At 40.2% G+C, this 17,411-nt stretch overlaps 1 long non-coding RNA gene across 1 annotated transcript in view; it reads left to right on the top strand.

Annotated features, from left to right (window-relative positions):
• Window positions 1-11,333: 11,333 nt before the first annotated feature.
• Window positions 11,334-17,411, top strand: part of LOC138166796 (uncharacterized) — a 49,148-nt gene continuing 43,070 nt past the window's right edge. Inside the window, exon 1 of the long non-coding RNA XR_011169737.1 lies at window positions 11,334-11,667. This is a non-coding gene — a long non-coding RNA (uncharacterized lncRNA). The remainder of the gene's footprint in view (window positions 11,668-17,411) is intronic.

The raw sequence follows: 17,411 nt of genomic DNA, 5'->3' as shown, positions 1-17,411 counted from the left end.
AAGTATCTTTTCTGTCCCTACACATCCTCTCACTGGTCCAAGGGAAAATGGAAAGTAAAGGAGTCAGATAGGAAAACAGGATCAATGATACCTTCCAGGGAAGGAAGGGGTGGGGGGGGGAAACAAATAGGGACTGGATCTTGGTATCTTGCCTACCATTAATCTGCTGTTTTGGTCTGATCTCCCCTCTGTTTCCTATTGATACTGGTGAGCCCAAGTCTTACTTGTTTTATCTCATTTCTACTGTCTTCACATAAGCTGGTCACAACTGCTCCCTACTCAGCCATCCCATGTGGAATCCTGGAACAGTATTCCCATCTGGCCATGTGGCTATTTGGATTCTCTCCATTAATCTTTTTTTCAAGACCATTTGGAGCTGGAAGGACTTGAAGCTTTTTTAGTGATCCACCCACCTCTAATCTCTTCCTGTTGTACCTCTCTAAGGCATCTGTGGAGGACGAGGATTTCATTTTAGAATTTCAAACTCTAAACTATTTTAAAAGAATTTGTGAATTGAAAAATCTGAAAGTTCATATTTCTTGTTTATGAGTAAGCAGTAAGGGAAATACAATGAATTCTCAAGTACATAACAATATGTGCTAAATTTCTTATGTTTTAGACTTAGCTGAAATCATCTAGATGATTCTACTTATCTTTTTTTTTTTGCCATAAGACATGAAAACTGAGTTCAAGAAAGGGAGAAATGATGTTCAGCTGTTAAGCTTTTTAATTTTTTTGTCTTTTCTTTTGGATGGGGGGAGGCAGGGCAGTTGGGTTTAAGTGACCTGCCTAAGTCAACATGGCTAATAAGTGTTAAGTGTCTGAGACTGGATTTCAACTCATGTCCTCCTGACTCCAGGGCTGATGCTCTATTCACTGTACCACCTAGCTGCTCTGGTTGTTATGCTTTTTCAAGAAGGTGGCATTGTAGATAGACTTTAGATCAGTGGTTTCAAAACCTTTTTGATCACTCTCTTCCATTAGCAAAACAAACAAGCAAACAAAAACAAATGAATGAATGAATATTTGAGCTTGAATTCTCAACATATGTTAATTTACACATTATTTGTGTCTTTATACTAATATGTGGATTATAAAACATCCACAAAAATGGAAATTAAAATCAGGCAATAAAGATGAAATATTTCAGATTTTAAAAAATACATATTAATGATGCAAAATCTTTTTGGCTCTCCCTAAAATACTACTGAAGTGCCCATCAGAAATTATACACCAAAGCCCCCTAAACCTGCTAGAAGGGGACCCCTACCATGGTCCCTAGAAACCACTTAATAGGCCATAATAGTGAGGGAATGTTTCACCTGTGTTGCTAGAAACACACCCCAGATACAAGTCTGTTCTTGTTAGGTACCCAAGACTTTACTAGGAATGGTACCCCCCCTCAAACCACACTCTGTTAGCAACATCTAGGTCTATAAAAATGCATCTTACTTGATGCTGTCTTCCCTATTGGGGAGGCAGTCACCAGCTGGTTAATAAACACTCCTAAATTATAATTGGCTTTGCTGTCCTGTTTCTCAGATGTCCACTACATTTTGGAGGTTCCACCGAGATAGCCTTTGACTCTGTATTGACAGCTGGATCAGGCTCCCTGGAAGGCTGGGAGGGCAGTCTGACCTAGGGGCAGTGGCCATCAAGTGAAATTCCTTGGCCCCTGGCTTGTACTGTTTTCCTGAGCGAACCAGAAACCTGAGTCCTTCCCAAATTCTTTCAGTTTGGTCCAATGAGTGTTCTGTGACCCGTTTCTGTTGAGCACTCCTATAACAGTAAAGTGGCTGAGCTGGATGTGGCATTGATGCCCTTACTGGTCTCCACAGGACACCGTAGGAGTACCCTGTTTTCCGTTTCTCTATATTTCTATCCGGTAATCATAATTGTCTCTGTAACCTTTACTTTTATTCGGTTTATGTTTTTCTTTGTATCTGTGTAATGGGAATGTAAATTTTTAAGATCTTCCCTGCCCCTAGGCTAAAGTGCACCTGGAGCCTGGGGTGGGAGGCTTGCTTTTCAGTAGATACTTTTTGATTGGCCAGTGGGTCCAGAAGGTTGTTACATTCTCTGAGCCAGGAAAAGGCTATATAAGCCCTGATGTGTAGCTTTCTTTTGGGGCTCACTTTGAGAAGTGTTCTGTAATTTCATCAGATGAAAAACTATGGGAAGCCGTTCTTGAGAGCCCCCCCCCCCCCTTGGCTTCGAAAAACCCAGATGTTGATTTGGTATGAATGTAATGGTTGGACAGTTTGGAAATCTGTATACTTGATCTGTTTCTCTGTCTTGATAATTCTGTCTGTATACTCTGAAGTTCGGGGTGCTGACCTTTTTCCCCTGAACTAGGTAAACGATACATGTCTGACTGATTGAAGTAAGCTTGTTAACCCATTTTGAGTTGCTTTCCTTTAACAAAGCAGATCTAAGAACCTGTGGTGGCAGCAACCCTGGGGATGCTGGAGTGCTTGCTGCTACAATCTGTCACTAGGCATTGCTATAATCTTAATTGTGCTGTAACTTTAACTTTTTGTCTCTGTCCCTGGATGAGTCTGGAAGATAAATTGCTCAGCCCCCGAGTTTCAGCCCAGGGAGCCATTGCCAAAGATCAAAAGCTCCTGCCTGCTCCCTGTCCCCTGACTCAACCACCCTGTCAGGGCTCTTCCCCCTCCAACAGATTGTTCCATCCCTGGGATCTGACCAGCCTACCTGGGACAACTGCCAATAGTTGCTCTGGGCACTTGGTTGTTCCACCTGGGATCCCCAAAAAGGGAGGGAGTGAACTTTCTCCACTTCTGGAGAGGTTCCTTGGGCCCCCTTTCAAAATCCAAACTCTCAGTGCAAGGGGCCACCAGAGGGACAAAAACGCCACCAGAGTATATTCTGTGTGTTGTGTTGTTTTCTGCATATTCTGTCTGTATGTGTAAAGAAATTTCTAAATCTGCCACCCTGTAAGATTAAAAAAAAAAAAGGCAGCCAAGCAGCAAGACCTGCGCTAGGAAGATTGATAGTCTCTTAACTCCAGCCAATGATCAAAGAAAAGTAGGTTTCCAAGCTGCACTTTGGAATAGGACTAACACTTAACCCTTTCCTGGGTCACAGAAAGAGAACTGTGCAACATCATTGGGAATATTGATCCAGGTAATTGAATTCATTCTGGTTAGTATTTGGCACCAAGAAAAATTATAGTTTATCTACAAAACCTGGAATTTAAGGTCACCAGATTGGTTATTCAGTTGTTTTTATTTCAAAGTTCCAAATTAAGACCATGATTGTTACTGGTAAACAGTTGTATTATCTATGTTATATGAGGAACAGTTTCTCCTAAAGCTTTGAAGTAGATCCGAAATTTTAAAGGAATGAACACCTAAAAAAAGTTTATTTGAGCAAAAGGTCAAAAAAAGAAAAGTCCACTATTCTCCTCCCTGTAGTCCTACCTCTGACAAGGCTAAGAGCTACAGTGCCTTCTCACAGTGATCCAGCTCTGACCAGACCAGTGCCATAGTGACAAGTTACAACTGCTAAGATTCTCTTCCCTGCGGTCCCAGTTCTTCTTAGCTAGGGCTACAGAGCCCTCCCCTGTCATCCAGCTCTGACGGAGCTGAGGAGACAGTAAGAGGTTTGAACCATGTAGCGGCAAGCACCCCAGCTTCTCCAGGGTGTCTGCCAATACAGGTTCTTGGATCTGCTTTGTTAAAGGAAAGCAACTCGGTTAACAAGCTTACTTTAATCAGTCAGACATATATCGTTTACCTTGTTCAGGGGAAAAAGGTCAGCATCCCGAACTTCAAAATACACAGACAGAATTATCAAGACAGAAACAGATCAAGTAGACAGCTTTCCAAACTGTCCAGCCATTATATCCATACCCAGTCAACATCTGGGTTTTTTAAAGCCAGGGGGGCCCTGGACAACGGCTTCCCAGAATATAGATCAAATCACAGAACACTTCTCAAAGTGAGCCCCCAAAACAAAGCTACACATCAGGGCTTATATAGCCTTCTCCTGGCTCAGAGAATGTAACAACTTTATTGACTCACTGGCCAATCAAGAAGTATCTACTGAAAAACAAGCCTCCCACCCCAGGCTTCAGGTGCACTTTAGCCTAGGGGCAGGGAAGATCTTCCAAATCTGCATTCCCATTACAAACCATAAGATTTTTTTCTTTCTTCCTGTTGTCCTGGCTATAACTGAGCTAGGGCTACAGTGAAGTTAATTTGAGTTAACTTCCTCCAAAAAGAAAAAGGGGAAAGGTACAGTAGCTATATCGGAGTTACATAGATTTGTCATCTGCCTACCTGAAAGGTTAAATCCCTGGAATAGAATATTTTTCTGAATGACATGGGAACAGTTAGACAAGGGAAGAGAAGCTTGTGAAACAAAGGTACAAATACAAGTTAATCATTATTCCATATACTAAGGCTGGGATAAATCTGAGCTACTAAAGTGTGTGTGAGATCTGAGCTATTTAGCCTAAAATTATATTCTTTCCACAGCCTAAATAGTTTAGGAAAAGGGTACTTGTCATAGCTCCCACTAGCAATAGTTTTAGATCCCCAGGTACCCTGAAGCCCATCCCTCTAAGTAAGCAGAGCCTGAAGTTTTTACTTCAAGTTTCCCAAACCCTCTCCTCAGTGCTCCAGGCTAAAAATCTCCTGGCACTCCCCAGTTGAGCAGTGCCCTTTTTTCTCCCAAATCAACCACCCCCATAACCAGGGTCTGCTACTAGGAAGCATCTATAGAGGTTTATTTGGCAGAGCATAGACTGATAATGTGCTTTGAATTTGGAAAAATGGAGGTTTTTTTTTAGAAAACAAGAGAGGTACAGCTAAATCATTTAACCCTGAGTCTCAATTCATCTGTAAAGTGGGGAGATGAGAAAAAGAGAGGAGAAAATGAGGTCAGAAGTCAACTAGCCTCTTCACTTGGTAAGATCAATCATTCTTATATATAATTTGGAAATGCAATTAATGTCATCTTGCAGTTTATGTTATTGTTGTATTTCTACACTGCATGTTGTAAAACCTGAGGAGAAAAATTGTGTAAGACCAGTAGTGTTATTTTAACCCTGACTTGTAATATGTATATCTGCTATTTAGAAAAATTTGTAAAACTGTTAATTAAGCTATTTTGGGCTACTATTTTAATGCTAAAACCTATAACTGTTAATTGATTATTGTATGTGGAAAGGAGGAAACTAATTGGATGAAAACTTGTCTGACTAGTTCTGCCCATTCAGAGCAGTCTCTCCTGCTTATATAAATTTTCCTTATGTTGTAAAACTGTTAAACCCCCTAGAAATTATCTCTAGGCAAGGCCATTCAGCCTGAGAAAGGATATGTAGTTTTTAAATAAACCTAACTTGCTAAGAAGTTGCAAAGGACAAAAAGGATTTTTATAAATTGGCTTTTATATTTTAAAAAGATGGTAAATGGAATTCCTTACATTATAAGATCTGATACTTCTTTATTACTTATTGTAGCCCCATGAGAATAGAAATAATTATAACTGGCTCTAAGCTGTGATTGGTGAGGCTTGTTGTTTAAGGTAAAAAGCACTTGGGACCATAACTAAATTTTATTTTGAGTCTGAATTTGGGTATAATTGTCTGCATTAAATCAGTGTCTGAGAGGAAATGCCACTAGCTACTCAGAGGAATGTGATCCTGTACTGTCAACAGGTGGAAGTCTACATTTGGTAAAGGCCAAAGGGACAATCTTAGCCTCTGTCTGAAATGGGATCCCTCCTGGCTCAGTTTACCCATAAGGTTCCTTTGAAAAGGAGTGTTTCCCACCTATTCCTGAGTCTAGATATGAGATGGAATGGATGCTGCATGAGATGGAATATCTGTAACTGTACCTGAATTTACACAGAGCCAAGGATGTTTTCTCCTGGCACATTTGGAATGTCACATGTCCCTGCTTTTTTCCCTCTATAACAGGTTTCTATGCTCAGAGCAAGTAATCAGTAAAAGATATGAGCTTTTTCATGTTAGCTTATTGGAAAATCTAATATTATCTTTCATCTAGAATTAGAACATGTACAGAAAGTTATGTAAACTGTTTAAGATCATTTTAAAGTTTTCAATTAACTTCCTTCACAAAAGTTTAGTGATCATTTATAAATCTTGATATATTTTTGAAGAAGGAAAATATCTTTAGAAGAAATTTTTAAAATCTCTAGTGTGATTCTAAGAGACACACTAAAACCTCCACTTGCAAAATTGATGTAACAAGCTGTAAAGCAGAAAAGAACTTGCTGTTTTAATCTGAATTTGTAGTTATTCCATCATCTAAGCAAGTGTTAACATTTGTAACTGAATGCATATGTGTAAAAATTAATTCCCCTTTTTGAGATTCTGTTTGGTACCCCACCTTCTATTGTATTTTGGGTAATGAATGCTGTTATGTATGACTGTTAATGATTTACTTCTCAAGTCCCTCTAAGCTCTCCAAAACATCCAGGATGCAGTCTGAGCGGTGTACCAGACCACTCTGCTGTTAAGGTGGCTGGAAGAAAAGCCTGGATCCACCCCTCACACATCAAGGTGTTACCTGTGGGTAACAGAGCCAGACGGTGATTTACAACTGAAGATCAAGAGACCAAGAGATTGTCCTGCTGCTCCTGTTCCTGGCATTCCTGCCTTTGGCCGGTTCCAACTCCTATGCTCCCACCTTGTACTCTTGGACTCTTACCAAGACAATTGATGGGACTCTAATCTCAAAAATGTGACTCATGACCATCCCACCCTTTTTCTTTGATCAGTGTGCCCCAGATTCATGTTGTTTTCCTATACAGGCATGTATTCTGCGGAAACCAATGGTGTTGCTTGTGGAGACATGGGCAGAAAAGCAGCCTTTGGTCAACCCAGTCGTATGTCTGCCCTGAGAATGGGTCCCCCGATTGTGGGGGATAGGCGAAATGTCACTGTGCCAATTGGGATTGTGTAACCATTGCTGATTGGGTCACCACATTTCATTTTGTTGTAATACCCTTAAGTCATGTAACCCAGTTGTCATCAGGGTTTTGGATTGGAATAAAAAGGATTGGAAAACTGGGACACCTTGGGGAATCAGGTTTTATGTTACAGGAAGGGACCCTAGGGCCTTGTTCACTAGTCAACGAACTTGGGGCCAAGGGATCTTACTCCCACCGGTCCCAACCCAGTCCTACCAACACCTTTTTGCTGGCAGCCCCCATTTTAGTCCCTATCCTAGTTGGCCTTGGTATGGCAGGATCGGCAGCAGTGGGTACCATAACCCTAGTGCAAGGGAACAGTTTCAACTATGAACAAGAAAAGGGGGGAGTGAAGTGCCCATCAGAAATTATACACCAAAGCCCCCCTAAACCTGCTAGAAGGGGACCCCTACCAGGGTCCCTGGAAACCACCTAATAGGCCATAATAGTGAGGGAACATTTCACCTGTGTTGCCAGAAACATACCCCAGGTACAAGTCTGTTCTTGTTAGCCCAGATACAAGTCTGTTCTTGTTAGGTACCCAAGACTTTACTAGAAATGGTACCTCCCCTTGGAACTACACTCTATTTGTTAGCAACATCTAGGTCTATAAAAATGCATTACATTTTTATAGAAATAGTCTTACAGAAGACTAGATGCTGTCTTCCCTATTGGGGAGGCAGTCACCAGCCGGTTAATAAACACTCCTATCAAATTATAATTGGCTTTGCTGTCATGTCCATTGTATTTGTCCATTAGTCTACTACTAATCATGTTTTAGTGAAAGAAATGTGATTGAATATATTTCATTATTTTAAAAAATTTTGATTATTTTGTGATGCAGGAATTTGAAGGTCTGGTTCAAATTTCATTGTATTTCTGTACTTGGTTTTAAATAGTTTAGCTATTACAGCTAAAAAAAAAATCCCAACAACAAACTACCTCACAAAGATAACATAGATCAAAGAGAACGAAGTATTCTCTTGGCTCTGCTTCCTAAATCATGATACTAAGTTTTCAATCCTATACACTAATTATTTCAAGATTCAGCTAGTAAATTTCCATCTTCACTGATGGCAGATTATCTTCACAGAAGATATTGGATTTTATTTATTTATTTATTTGCTTTTTGGAGGGGGGAAGGCAGGGCAATTGGGGTTAAGTGGTTTGCCCAGGGTCACATGAATAGTAAGTGTTAAGTGTTTGAGGTCACATTTGAACTCAGGTCCTCCTGACTCCAAGGCCAGTGCTCTATTCGCTGCACCACCTAGCTGCCTCAGGATACTGAATTTTTAAAACATTTTAACAAATGCATTAAAAACCCACTTAAATTTATTTGGAAGATTTAAAAAAAAGTTATGCTTTTCAAGTTTTTAAGTATGCAGATGTGAATTTTCATAGATGACAGCCCTTGAACCACAGAAGTTAGTTTTTAATTGTTTTGCTAATTGTAATGGTTTCATGCTGCTATTTGCTAATACCAAATTCATATTTCAAATAATCTTGATAATTTTTTTTGTCTGACTTCATGTCAGAGCTTATTAGACTACCATTTTTTTTCAGTGTGACTGATAAAGAGCTAATAACGAACAGAAAAATTGTCAATTCTGCCATTTTGTTGTTCATCTATGTTTGCAATTATTAGTTATCTTTGCTCCAAAGTTTTTTCGTAGAAATCTTTTCAAGTCAGTTATACATTTTGTGAAGTTCAGTTTTGTTAAATCTAGAAAACATAGTCAGTGAATCCACATAAGAAATATAAATTCTTTTATTAATTATCTGCTAGTCATAATTAATAAAATTATTAATTACCCAGATATTATGTCTCTTGAACTTTTCATCTGCTACAGGATGAGTATCAACCCCTTCATATTGTGGAGCTTAAACTTTTCCCTTAGAATGCTTCATGTACCATAATGAGGCATGTGGCTATTTAACATATGGATCGAATGAGGGTGTGTCATGCTTATATTAAAAACTGGTAAAGGCTAATTTCTTTTTAATTAACCAGTTAGAATTGAGTATATTTTGGCCACTAGGTGATGCTATAGTTAGGCTACTAGCTCAGAGACTATATCAGAGAGTGTTCAGTGCAGATGCTTCAGTTTTCTTAGACAGAGGGTACAAGCAAGCGAACACTTAGGCTGCTAGACTACTTCCCTCTCCCATTGCCTTGATCTCTCCTGCACCCTTAGGGCTGCTGCAGCTATCTCAGGGTTTAATATAGATCTAGGAGCATGCCCTGGAATAAAATCAAGAATTACAAAAATAAGAACATTTATCACCTCTGTACTGTTCTGACGCCCACCCCACTTTAGAGAAACCTCCAGGTACTGCCCCTATTTAGACAATTATATTTGACTTAGACAATTTATATTTCAATAGACATAGGATTTATTGGAAGATGGTAAAGTAAATGTAAATGAGCCATAGACTCCTTTGATCCTCCTCTCCATTCTCTGAATAGTTGGAACATAGGAAGAAGGGTCAGGAAGAGATGATAGGTTTGAAACTAAGATTAGCTCAACTTGGAGAAATGGGGGGTTACAGAGGAGAGGGAGGTGCTAGGTGGACATTAGCACAGATATCACACTGAGGATTGTGATAGTGTGCCTGGCCAGTATTGCTTATCTCCTCCAATTGGAACTGAACTATAATTCACTTATAATCCCATCTGCCACAGATCTCCAAGATTGGTCCCAGCTCTTCTTTTGTTTCAATTTATTAGTGTTGCAGTGGCCATGCTTGTAGTGATGATGGGAGTAGGGAGATGGAAAGGATAAATCCCCAAAGTTCTCTTTCCTTATCTGGGCTCCCAGTCTCTCAGAAGCTTCTCCGCTTGTCCATAGAGAAGGAAAAGTCCAGGATCACAGACTGAAAGGACTAACTTCTCTGCTTGCAAATTCAGCATGGAAAAACTCCCATGTAATGATAGACTGGGATAGTTGGTCCACAACTCTGGAAATTCCCTCTGCCAATGCAGATCAACAACTCAACAGTAACTTAGAGCTTTAGGAGGTTGCCTGGAGTGCTGAACGTTTAGTCATTTTGTCAGTCAGCTAGCACTTATTAAACACCTACATTATGCTAAGAACTGAGTATTCAAAGAAAGGTCAGAGTTACTGCTCATGGGAAGACAACATACAGACAACTATGTACATATAAGATTTATAGACAATAAAATGGAGATAATAGAAGATACTGCCATTAGAGAGGATTGGGAAAGACTTCTTGAAGAAAGTAGGTCTTTCGCTGAGATTTAAAGGAAGCCAGGAAAGTTAAGGGGCAGAGATGAGAAGTGAGCATCAGACATGGGGGACAGCCAGAGAAAATGCTTGGAGTTGGGAGATGGATTGTCATGTGAGAGGAACAACAAGAAAGTCAGCATCACTGGATGGCAGAGTAAGTGGAGAGAAGTAAGGAATATGACAACTTCGAAGGTGGGAGGGGGCCAGATTCTGAAGGGCCTTGAATTCCAAGATTTAATTTAACCCTAGAGATGATTAGGAGTCACTGGAGTTTATGTGGGTGAGGGGAGTGGGGAAGAGTGATACGGTTGAAACTAAGCTTTAGGAGGATCCCTTTGGCACCTGAATGGAGAATGGATTGGGGTGGGGAGAGACTTGAGGCAGGTGGACCCATCAGCAGGTTATTGTAGTAGTCCAGGTATGAGATGATGATAATTACAGTTATAGAGGGCTTTAAAAGTCAAACAAGATCTTTCTATTTGGTCCTGGAGGCCACTGGGAGCCTGGAGTTGATAGAATAGGCTGGTGACAAAGTCAGATTTGTGCTTTAGGATGATCAGTTTGACAGTTGAGTGGAGAATGGACTGGAGTGGAGATTAACTTGGGGCAGGGAGACCAACCAGCAGACTATTGTAGGACAGTGAGGCAATGAAGGCCAGTATCAGGGTGGTTGCAGTGTCAGAGGGGAGAAGGGAGTATATATAAGAAATACCACTGAAGTAGAAATGACAGCACTTGGCAACTGATTGGTTGTGGGGTTGAGAAACAGGAGTCAAAAATGGCAAAGTGATTGTGAGCACAGGTAATTGGGGGTGGGCAGGGGGAGATATAACGGTTGAAGCCATAGGAACTGATGAGATCACCAAGTAAAATAGTATAGGGGCAAGAGAAAAGGGAAACCTTTGGGAATACCCATAGTTAATGGGTGTGACCTTAATGGAGATCCAGCAAAGGAAACTGATACAGAACAGTCAGACAAGTAAGAGGAGAACCAGGAGAGAGCAGTGTCACAAAAACCTAGAAAGAAGAAAGTACCAAGGAGAAGAGGGTGTTTGACAGGGTCAGAGGCTTCAGGGAGGTCAAAGAAGCATGTGGATGGAAAAAAGATGATTAAGATATTGTTAGTCACATTGGAGAGAGTACACACAAAATGATGAGCTGTGTAGGTAGTCCGTTTAGCAGCATGGTCCTCTTTGAGAGCAAAAGACAAACAGCAATCATGATAGAAACAATAGGTATTTTTCATTCACTTGCTTTTTCCTGTGTGGATAATTAGGTCAAAATCTTATGAATGGTCATGGATATTGTTCAGGAAGTTCTAATGTTTTGGGACCAGATGTAGAAACAATGTCATATGCAAACAGAATCATTTGGAAAATCTTACCATCCATAAGGAATCCCTTTTCAATTTGCACACTGGACTGGATTTTCTCCATGACAGTGATGAAGATGCTTGGTGAGTATTCCTAAATGAATAATTTTTTAAAAAGCCATCAATTATTTAACTCTTACTGTGTGCCAACCACAGCTAAGTGAAGAGGATACAAATAGAAGATTGAGAACTATACCTATAAGGAATTCACATTCTAATTGAGGGAGGCAACACAGAAAGGAGTGTTCAAATGCAGAGGAGATAGAAGGCCTGGTGATTCTGATGTTGCCACAGCAGGGTGGATGGCAGGTCTCAGAGGTCCATATGGTCCATTAGCAATTCAGATGAAAATTTGTGGGATCTAGATGGTGTAGTGGTAGGATGACTATGAGGGCTGGTGGACAGAGGATGCAGAAGAAGGGTCATCTTGCCAGAAGGATTGTAGTTGATGATTTCTTTTTTTCCAAGTGCTCTGAGTGACCATGTCTACACCTGGGGTGGTGAGGCTGGAGGTACTAATCCACAACTGTTTAAAAGTTGAGAGTGGGTTTGAGAGTTGGAGTGGAGATAGGGATCTGGGTTCCCTCATAAAGGAGCAGGAATGGGGGTGTCATTGTCCATCTACGAGAAAGAAGGAGCAAGATGATATTGGTAGGAATCTTGGAGAAGGGCTCCCTGAGGTGCCTCGATCACTGAGTCTTCCTTTTCTTGCTCAGGGAGCCCTCAAACAAGTTTGTTATATTTTTAAAGGAATTTTTCATTATTTTGATGTGTGTATGGGAGACACCTTGTAACAGAGTATTTAAGGGGAAATTTTGCTGTGTTGAATCAAGTGCTTTTTTGTAATTAACAAACAATAAACACAGTAGGATCTTGTATCATCTATATCTTTCAGTCAAATGTGTAATGCAAAGACGTGGCCTATTGTAAAATATTATTTATGAAAGACTGCTTGTCCTCTAATCACCATCCCAGATGAATTTATAGAGCTAATAGAATGTCAGTAAATATAACAAAGACAAGACAGACAGACTGGATTAGATCAAAGAGGAGAGTCATTGGTGCTAGAGATGAGACAACTTTCAGAACATTCAGGGATTACTTTATAAGCTTTATGAAGGAAAGAAAGATACAAAGGCTTAGAAAAAAAATCCATACTCTTGTTGCTTCATTTCAGTATACAACTCTTCATGACCTCATTTGGGTTTTTCTTGACAAGGATACTGGAGTTGTTTGCCTTTTCCTTCTCTAGCTCATTTTACAGAAGAGGAAACTGAGACAAAAAGGGTTGTGAGTCTCCCATGGTCATACAACTGGTAAGTGCCTGAGATCAGACTTGAACTCAAGTCTTCCTAACTCCAAGGTTGGCACTTCATCCACTGCACCACCTAGCTACCCTTTCATACTCTTATCAATACTTTAAAAAAGTGGCGAATGTCAGAGCCTCAATTTACCTCTTTGCAGTTTCTACACATTATTCCTGGTTATGTCCTCTGGGGACAAACAGAAGTCTAATTCCTCTTCTATGTGATAGTCCTCCAAATACTTGAACATAACTCTTACATCCCCCTCTCACTGTACTCTTCTTTCGGATAAATATTTCCAGTTGTTTTGACTTATTTTTATATGACATGGATTCCAAGCTTTTACTATTCTATTTGTCCTACTACGGATTCTAACCTGTTAATGTTCTTCCTAAACTGTGGTACCCAGAGCCAGACACAAGACCCTAAATGTGGTCTGAACAAGGCAAAGTACAAAGGGACTATCCTCATTTTTCCTAGAAACTAGGCCTTTTTTATTTTATTTTTTCCTTTATGGAGGGCAATTGAGATTAAATGACTTGCCCAAGAATTCAGGTCCTCCTGCCCCCAGGGCCAGTGCTCTATTCACTGCGCCACCTAACCGCCCCTTTTTTATTTTTATTTTTTTATTTTTAACTAGGCCTTTTTTAATGAACCTGGAGATTACACTGGCTTTTTTGGCTACCACATGACATGACTGAATGATTTTGAGCTTTTAGCTCTTTAAAACACCCCTGGATTTTTTTTTAATATGAGGTCCAGTCCAACAATGCTTCCCCAACAATTACATGTGAAATTGATTTTTTGAACCTAAGTATAAGGCTTTACATTTATCCCCATAGAATTTCTTCTTATTAGTCTTAGTCTAATGCTCATCTTTCAGTACTTTTTAAATTACTGCCTTTGTCATTCAGTATGTTAGCTATTCCTCCTGGCTTTGCATCACATACAAACATGACAAGAATTTATACATGCCTTTAGCCATGTTATTGATTAAAAAAAATATTAAAGAGCACAAGGCCAAGCACAGATCCCTGGAGAACTCTACTGTTGACTTCCTGCCAAATTGACAATGAATCATTAATTATTACTTTTTATCCAACCACCAAATCAGTTGAATTGATCTAATTGTTCTATCATTAGCTCACAGCCCTCTATCTTTTCCACATCAGACAAACAAATGATTTGCTAAAATTTAGATAAACTATATTGCAACATTTCCCTGATTGATCAGATCTGATTTGACAGAGTTTAGTAACTGTCAAAAAAGAAAATGAGTTTAGTAAGACATGGCATGTTCTACCACAACAAAAATATATAATAGTCCTCTGGGCTACTCTACCAACTTGCACTTGAACTCATTGGTTGGATGCTGGGTACGAGTTGGGGAGGATGGTGCACTAGAACTACATTAGGTCCTAAAGGTAACCCTTTCTGGGTTTCTATTGCTAATATTGTAATTCAAAAGCCCCTACAGGGTGTGCATCCCATTAACAATCAGACAGTTAACACAGTTAACTCTTAGAAAATGCATTTACCAAAATAGCATAGTAAAAATAATATTTCTGAAGCTTCAAAAACCTGGAGCACGCTTTCCTACAAATACACGGTATCCATGGGAAAAGTTGGCTCAAGCTTAGAATATAACAACAGCGAATCACAGTGTAAGATACACATGTAGCAAAGTCAATTTGCAACTCCTGGTACTGTAGGGCCTGGAAGTCCTTTATCTCTTTCTATAGTTCATTTATAACTCCACTTAGGTATAGCATCTCTGCTGGATTTCCAGTCTCCTCTTCATAGCTTCTTCCCTTTCTTTTTTTTTAAAGTTAATACTTTATTACTAAAAATGCTAACCATCATCTGAGCCTTTAATGAGTTATAATCTTATTACTGTTGAAAGATCTTGTCTTGATGTAGATGGTTGCTGACTGATAAGGGTAGTGGTTGCTGAAAGTTGAGGTTATTTTGGCAATTTCTTAAATAAGACAATAATGAAGTTTAGCACATGGATTGACTTTTTTTTTTCACTTAAACTCTTACAGGTCATTGTGGGGTTATTAATTAATCTAAGTTCACCATCGTTGTATCTAAGGAATATAGAGTCCCAAAGAGAGGGAGAGAGAGAGAAAGGGCTGATTGGTTGAGCAGTCAGAACACAAACAACATTTCTCAATTAAATTCACTGTCTTATATGGGTACGGTTTGTGGAGCCCCAAAACAATTATAAGAATAACATCCAAGATTGCTTAACATAGATCACCATAACAGATATAATAATAATGAAAAGTTTGAAATATGGTGAGAATTACCAAAATGTGACACAGAGACATGATGTGAGCACATGCTGTTCAAAAAACGGTGCCAATAGACTTGCTCATCATAGGGTTGCCACAGACCCTTAATTTGTAAAAAATGCTGTGAAGTGCAATAAAGGGAAGTAAAATAAACTGAGGTATTCCTGTATTGTAATGAGTATTCCAGGAAGAATGGGCAGTTTGTTCCAATGGGCCTTGAAGGTACCTGGACCTTGGTCAAACTTCAAAGATGCCAAGATCATCCACTGCATCCCAGGTAATGGTCACACATCTTGACTTTTTTCTTGACTCTGGACTTTGATGATTCTTCTCATGCTTCTCTTGCTTCTTGTATCTGAATGTCAAATTTTCTATTCAACTCTGGTTTTTTCAGTAAGAATGCTTGAAAGTCCTCTATTCCACTGAATAACCATATTTCCCCCTGAAACATGATACTCAGTTTTGCTGGGTAGGTGACTCTTGGTTTTAATCCCAGCTCCTTTGACCTATGGAATATCATATTTCAAGCCCTTCAATCCCTCAGTGTAGAAGCTGCCAGATCCTGGGTTATCCTGATTGTGTTTCTACAATATTCAAATTGCTTCTTCCTAGCTGCTTGTAATATTCTCTCCTTAATCTGGGAATTCTGGAACCTGGCTATAATATTCCTAGGAGTTTTCCTTTTGGGATCTTTTTCAGGAGGTGATCGGTGGATTATTTCAACCTCTATTTTGCCCTCTGGTTCTAAAACATCAGGGCAGTTTTCTTTAAGAACTTCCTGGAGGATGGTTTCTAGGTTCTTACTTTGATCATGGCTTTGAGGTAGTCCAATAATTTTTAAAATTATCTCTCCTGGATCTATTTTCCAGGTCAGCGGTTTTTCCCATGAGATATTTCACATTGCCTTCTATTCTTTCATTTGTTTGGATCTGTTTAACAGCATCTTGATTTCTCACAAAGTCATTAGCTTCCATTTGCTCCAATCTAATTCTGAAGGTATGATTTTCCTCAGTGAGCTTTTGAGATTCTTTTTCCATCTGGCAAATTCAGCTTTTTAAGGCATTCTTCTCCTCATTGCCTTTTTGAGCCTCATTTTGCCATTTGAGTTAGTCTATTTTTTAAGGTATGATTTTCCTCAGTCATGCTATTGACTCTCGTTTTGTAATTTTCTTGCATGGTTCTCATTTCTCTTCCCAATTTTTCCTCCACTTATCTTCTTCTTAAGGTCCTCTATGGCCTGTAACCAGCTCGTATTTTCCTTTGAAGCTTTTGATGCAGGAGTTCTGACTTCACTGTCTTCCTCCCGTTCCATGCTTTGCTCCTTTTTGCCCCCAAAATAGGAGTCTAATGTTGGAATCTTCTGTCTGCTTTGTTTCCTTTGCCTGGTCATGTTGCCCCTCAGTCACTTGACCCCTGGGCTTTTTACCACAGTAGGACTCTGCCACCAGACAGGGGCACTTTCATTCCAAACGCTGGAGTTTTCTCAGCTGTCTGAAGTATTAGTTGGGTGCCCTCTCTGAGGTCTCCACATACTCTGGCAAGCTGGACACACACCCCAGGACCTCCACCCTAGACTGCAATCTGTATCCAAGCAGGTTAAAGCAAGAGCGATTACCCCTCAGACTGGTGCTTGGTCTCCCTACACTCTGCAGACCAGGAGCTCAAGCTGCTCTGGCTGACTGTGTTGGCAGCTCAGTGGCTTCTCGCCCTGGGGGCAAAAGCCAAGTACTCCCAACTACTGGGTCCCAAAGTCTGCACTGACCTCTCACTTTGTACTTCGCATCTATGTGTTGATAAATCTGGAGACAGCCACAGCTGCTGCTGATCTGGAGTCCCTCTAGCCAGGGGCTAGTGAGGTCCGCCCTGGGGCTAAAGCCTCGGGGGTGGGGCTGGGCTCGGCTCCCAGAGCACTGAGCTTGTCGATTCCTGCTGCCAGTCTATCCTCAGTGGGAGATTAGCTTCTCTGTGTCATTTTGTGGGTTCTGCAGCTCCAAAGTTTGTTTAGAGTCCCCTTTTTACATGGATTAGGGAAGGTGGAAGCTGGAGCAGTGGGGAGGTCCTGCTTCTACTCCGCCATCTTGACTCCTCCCATTTCTTGCTGTTCTGTGTCTTCTGTCTGGTCTAGAGCATATCTTGCATCACCATCATTTCAAACCCCACTCTTACCTCACCCGCTGAAATTGCACCTTCCTTTGTGACAAAGAAAAACAATTACGCAAAAAGCATC

The sequence above is a fragment of the Petaurus breviceps genome, unplaced genomic scaffold (assembly GCF_028583685.1).
Source record: "Petaurus breviceps papuanus isolate PSGF00001 unplaced genomic scaffold, PetGlider_PUasm1.0 226, whole genome shotgun sequence".
NCBI classification, from domain to species: domain Eukaryota; kingdom Metazoa; phylum Chordata; class Mammalia; order Diprotodontia; family Petauridae; genus Petaurus; species Petaurus breviceps.
Note: the sequence above shows the minus strand (reverse complement) of the source record. Positions and strands in the feature narration are given on the sequence as shown.